The 6,364-nt window shown below is 40.1% G+C and overlaps 1 non-coding gene across 1 annotated transcript; it reads left to right on the top strand.

The window, feature by feature from the left end:
• The first annotated feature begins 396 nt into the window (after nt 1-396).
• Nucleotides 397-575, top strand: LOC116803292. Its single transcript, XR_004363529.1, has one exon. It is a non-coding gene; the product is annotated as a 5.8S ribosomal RNA (ribosomal RNA).
• The last annotated feature ends 5,789 nt before the right edge of the window (nt 576-6,364 follow it).

The following is a 6,364-nucleotide window of genomic DNA, read 5'->3' as shown; positions in this document are numbered from 1 at the left end:
AATTAAAATAAAAATAATTTTGAATGTGTGGTAATCAAAATAAGTGTGTGTGTATATGGACCATAATATACACGCGTTGCGAATATGTATTGTTCATCTATGTTATGAGCATACGTTGGCTAATGCAACAACCTAAAATATACAATGTTTGTACCTGTCATCCATCAGGTTAATGTTTTGTATAAATTTTGCAGTATGTGTCACCCAAAATAGCAAACCATAACCAGATTATTATGATACATAAATAATGCTTATATGAAACTAAGACATTTCGCAACATTTATTTTAGGTATAAAAATAAATTTATTGAAGGAATTGATATATGCCAGTAAAATGGTGTATTTTTAATTTCTTTCAATAAAAACAATATTGACATTATATAAAATTGAATTATAAAACTCTAAGCGGTGGATCACTCGGCTCATGGGTCGATGAAGAACGCAGCAAACTGTGCGTCATCGTGTGAACTGCAGGACACATGAACATCGACATTTTGAACGCATATCGCAGTCCATGCTGTTATGTACTTTAATTAATTTTATAGTGCTGCTTGGACTACATATGGTTGAGGGTTGTAAGACTATGCTAATTAAGTTGTTTATAAATTTTTTATAAGCATATGGTATATTATTGGATTAAATAATGATTTTATTCATAATATTAAAAAAGAAATGAAAAACATTATCTCACATTTGAATGTGAAAAACGAAGAGAAATATTTTCTTTTTCAATCAAATAATACTGAGAAATGTCTAGCATAAAAAATTGAAATATTTTTCATCTAGAATTGTCTCTTATTAATGATTCGGAAAAAGAAAAATCTTGGTTTTGTTATTATTCTTCGTTGGTTCGTTAAATGGATAAAAAATGACTTTGCTTACAAGAACTATTGGAACTATTTATAACGAATTTAATTGATTGTTTTATCATTTATATATAAAGAATTTATGGCAAAATATAGTTATATATACAACCTCAACTCATATGGGACTACCCCCTGAATTTAAGCATATTAATTAGGGGAGGAAAAGAAACTAACAAGGATTTTCTTAGTAGCGGCGAGCGAAAAGAAAACAGTTCAGCACTAAGTCACTTTGTCTATATGGCAAATGTGAGATGCAGTGTATGGAGCGTCAATATTCTAGTATGAGAAATTAATGATTTAAGTCCTTCTTAAATGAGGCCATTTACCCATAGAGGGTGCCAGGCCCGTATAACGTTAATGATTGCTAGATGATGTTTCCAAAGAGTCGTGTTGCTTGATAGTGCAGCACTAAGTGGGTGGTAAACTCCATCTAAAACTAAATATAACCATGAGACCGATAGTAAACAAGTACCGTGAGGGAAAGTTGAAAAGAACTCTGAATAGAGAGTTAAACAGTACGTGAACTGCTTAGAGGTTAAGCCCGATGAACCTGAATATCCGTTATGGAAAATTCATCATTAAAATTGTAATATTTAAATAATATTATTAAGAATAATGTGCATTTTTTCCATATAAGGACATTGTAATCTATTAGCATATCCCAAATTTATCATAAAATATAACTTATAGTTTATTCCAATTAAATTGCTTGCATTTTAACACAGAATAAATGTTATTAATTTGATAAAGTGCTGATAGATTTATATTATTACAGAGCGTTAATTTTTCGGAATTATATAATGGCATAATTATCATTGATTTTTGTGTTTATTATATGCTCTTGTATGATTAACAATGCGAAAGATTCAGGATACCTTCGGGACCCGTCTTGAAACACGGACCAAGGAGTCTAACATATGTGCAAGTTATTGGGATGTAAACCTAATAGCGTAATTAACTTGACTAATAATGGGATTAGTTTTTTAGCTATTTATAGCTAATTAACACAATCCCGGGGCGTTCTATATAGTTATGTATAATGTATATTTATATTATTTATGCCTCTAACTGGAACGTACCTTGAGCATATATGCTGTGACCCGAAAGATGGTGAACTATACTTGATCAGGTTGAAGTCAGGGGAAACCCTGATGGAAGACCGAAACAGTTCTGACGTGCAAATCGATTGTCAGAATTGAGTATAGGGGCGAAAGACCAATCGAACCATCTAGTAGCTGGTTCCTTCCGAAGTTTCCCTCAGGATAGCTGGTGCATTTTAATATTATATAAAATAATCTTATCTGGTAAAGCGAATGATTAGAGGCCTTAGGGTCGAAACGATCTTAACCTATTCTCAAACTTTAAATGGGTAAGAACCTTAACTTTCTTGATATGAAGTTCAAGGTTATGATATAATGTGCCCAGTGGGCCACTTTTGGTAAGCAGAACTGGCGCTGTGGGATGAACCAAACGTAATGTTACGGTGCCCAAATTAACAACTCATGCAGATACCATGAAAGGCGTTGGTTGCTTAAAACAGCAGGACGGTGATCATGGAAGTCGAAATCCGCTAAGGAGTGTGTAACAACTCACCTGCCGAAGCAACTAGCCCTTAAAATGGATGGCGCTTAAGTTGTATACCTATACATTACCGCTAAAGTAGATGATTTATATTACTTGTGATATAAATTTTGAAACTTTAGTGAGTAGGAAGGTACAATGGTATGCGTAGAAGTGTTTGGCGTAAGCCTGCATGGAGCTGCCATTGGTACAGATCTTGGTGGTAGTAGCAAATAATCGAATGAGACCTTGGAGGACTGAAGTGGAGAAGGGTTTCGTGTGAACAGTGGTTGATCACGAGTTAGTCGGTCCTAAGTTCAAGGGCGAAAGCCGAAAATTTTCAAGTAAAACAAAAATGCCTAACTATATAAACAAAGCGAATATAATACACTTGAATAATTTTGAACGAAAGGGAATACGGTTCCAATTCCGTAACCTGTTGAGTATCCGTTTGTTATTAAATATGGGCCTCGTGCTCATCCTGGCAACAGGAACGACCATAAAGAAGCCGTCGAGAGATATCGGAAGAGTTTTCTTTTCTGTTTTATAGCCGTACTACCATGGAAGTCTTTCGCAGAGAGATATGGTAGATGGGCTAGAAGAGCATGACATATACTGTTGTGTCGATATTTTCTCCTCGACCTTGAAAATTTATGGTGGGGACACGCAAACTTCTCAACAGGCCGTACCAATATCCGCAGCTGGTCTCCAAGGTGAAGAGTCTCTAGTCGATAGAATAATGTAGGTAAGGGAAGTCGGCAAATTAGATCCGTAACTTCGGGATAAGGATTGGCTCTGAAGATTGAGATAGTCGGGCTTGATTGGGAAACAATAACATGGTTTATGTGCTCGTTCTGGGTAAATAGAGTTTCTAGCATTTATGTTAGTTACTTGTTCCCGGATAGTTTAGTTACGTAGCCAATTGTGGAACTTTCTTGCTAAAATTTTTAAGAATACTATTTGGGTTAAACCAATTAGTTCTTATCAATTATAACGATTATCAATTAACAATCAATTCAGAACTGGCACGGACTTGGGGAATCCGACTGTCTAATTAAAACAAAGCATTGTGATGGCCCTAGCGGGTGTTGACACAATGTGATTTCTGCCCAGTGCTCTGAATGTCAAAGTGAAGAAATTCAAGTAAGCGCGGGTCAACGGCGGGAGTAACTATGACTCTCTTAAGGTCGATCATTGACAGGGCAGAGCTCGAGGGAAAGGAAACCACTCTCCAATGCTTATCGCTATATCTCCTAGGAATTTTTCCGGCACAGGGTGTACGTCACACTCTGACGAGACCTCCTCGGAGGCCTCGAAATAGGAGAGAAAGCAGAAGGCAGCAGTATGCTGTCGTCCAGCGTAACTGGGATAAGCATAAAGGAAGATGCATCAAGTCCTTGCTAAATGGAACTGATGAGTCGGTAATGCCAAGCCAAGAAGTAATGGTTCCTTACTGGAGAGAAGTAATGACTCAGCCTAGCCCAAGCTCTTGCAGTAGAGAAGTGATACAAATGGATCACTCGCTTGAGAGGGTTTGGTCTGCTATTACAGAGCACGACCTTCGGCATCAAGAATCTCATTATCTTCATCTCCGGGGCCTGACGGGATAACTCCAAAAACAGCCAGGGAGGTGCCGTCAGGTATTATGTTGCGAATAATGAACCTAATTCTATGGTGCGCAATCTACCACACTCTATCCGACTGGCCAGAACCGTCTTCATCCCGAAGACGGTGACGGCGAAGCGACCGCAAGACTTTCGTCCAATATCGGTGCCTTCAGTCTGGTAAGACAGCTAAATGCAATATTGGCAACCCGGTGAACTCATCAATCAATTGGGACCCGCGCCAGCGGGCTTCTTACCTACCGACGGATGTGCCGATAACGCGACGATAGTTGACTTAGTCTTGAGGCATAGCCATAAGCACTTTAGATCTTGCTACATTGCAAATTTAGATGTAAGCAAGGCATTCGATTCTTTATCGCATGCATCTATATATGACACCTTACGTGCTTATGGTGCGCCAAAGGGCTTCGTTGACTACGTACAGAATACGTACGAGGGTGGCGGTACCAGTCTCAATGGGGACGGTTGGAGTTCAGAGGAAATTCGTCCCTGCTAGAGGAGTGAAGCAGGGTGACCCTTTGTCTCCTATTCTATTTAACTTGGTAATGGACAGGTTACTTAGAAAACCTACCCAGCGAAATTGGTGCCAGAGTCGGAAATGCCATTACTAACGCGGCCGCGTTTGCAGATGATTTGGTACTATTTGCTGAAACTCGAATGGGACTTCAAGTATTGTTGGACAGAACGTTGGATTTTTCTATCTCTCGTCGGCCTCAAACTTAATGCCGACAAATGTTTTACCGTTGGCATTAAGGGCCAGCCGAAACAGAAGTGTACCGTGCTAGAGGCACAGAGCTTTTACGTAGGCTCAAGGGAGATTCCATCATTGAAGCGAACGGACGAGTGGAAGTACTTAGCATCAACTTCACTGCAACCGGGAGGGTTCGATGCAATCCGGCCGAGGACATTGGTCCGAAGCTACAAAGATTGACAAAGGCCCCCCTCAAACCACAACAGAGGATGTTCGCCCTTAGGACTGTCCTTATCCCACAGCTCTATCACAAGTTAGCCCTTGGGAGTGTGGCGATAGGCGTCCTACGAAAAACTGACAAACTAATACGATACTATGTGCGAAGATGGCTAAATCTTCCGCTGGATATACGATAGCATTCATTCACCACCCAAAAAGTGGAGGTCTCGGAATTCCATCACTTAGATGGGTAGCTCCAATGTTAAGGCTAAGACGTTTGAGTAATATTAAATGGCCTCACCTCACGCAAAACGAGGTAGCCAGCTCTTTCCTCGAAGCAGAAAAACAACGGGCCCGAGATAGATTATTAGCAGAACAAAATGAATTGTTATCGCGTCCGGCAATAGAAAAATATTGGGCGAACAAATTGTACCTCTCAGTTGATGGTAGCGGACTCCGTGAAGCAGGCCATTGGGGCCCGCAACACGGTGGGTTAATCAACCACGCGTTTACTAACAGGAAAGGAATATATAGACGGTATTCGTCTGCGGAAATGCCCTACCCACGAAGTCTCGTACTACAAGGAAGGCACGAATTGGAACGACAGTGTCGTGCAGGATGTGACGCTCCCGAAACAACAAAACCATATTATGCAAAAATGTTACCGATCGCATTGGGAGGCGCATAGCTAGACACAACTGCGTAGTAAATCGAATCAAGCGGGGACTTGAGGAGAAGGCTGCGTAGTCATTGTTGAACCAAGTCTGCAGTGCGAATCCGGGTCTTAATAAACCAGACCTGGTGGCACTACGACAAAATCACATTGATGTGATCGACATACAAATTGTGACAGACGGACACTCTATGGATGATGCACACCAGCGCAAAATCAATAGATACGACAGACCGGACATACGAACTGAGTTGCGTCGCAGATTCGAAGCCGCAGGTGACATTGAATTCCATTCTGCCACCCTGAACTGGAGGGGATCTGGATGGTCAATCCGTTAAAAGATTGATAGCGAAGGGTCTCCTCAGCAAATATGATAGTCATATCATTAGCGTCCAGGTTATGAGAGGCAGTCTCGGTTGTTTTAAACAGTTCATGTACCTGAGCGGGTTTCCCGAGATTGGACTTAGCTAAAACGTTTGGTTCAAAACATTTGCTTGCTGTCTTGGCATAACAATCCAGCGCATAAACATCGCACAATAATGGTAATATATAAATTGGCTATGAGGATGGTTTTAGTACGTAGGCGTTGCGAACTTTCGGTTTCAGATAGAGCAATGAATTCGTGCATGCTAGGAAAACTGAAGTGTTGACAGACCTAGTATCTTCGATAGATTTCCATACCTCCGCGATCAAAAAAAACAAAAAAAAAAAAAAAAAAAAAATAGCCAAAT

This window comes from Drosophila sechellia, unplaced genomic scaffold, assembly GCF_004382195.2.
Source record: "Drosophila sechellia strain sech25 unplaced genomic scaffold, ASM438219v1 U_43, whole genome shotgun sequence".
NCBI classification, from domain to species: Eukaryota; Metazoa; Arthropoda; class Insecta; order Diptera; family Drosophilidae; genus Drosophila; species Drosophila sechellia.
The sequence above is the reverse complement of the archived record's forward strand: the minus strand, read 5'-3'. Positions and strand labels throughout refer to the sequence as shown.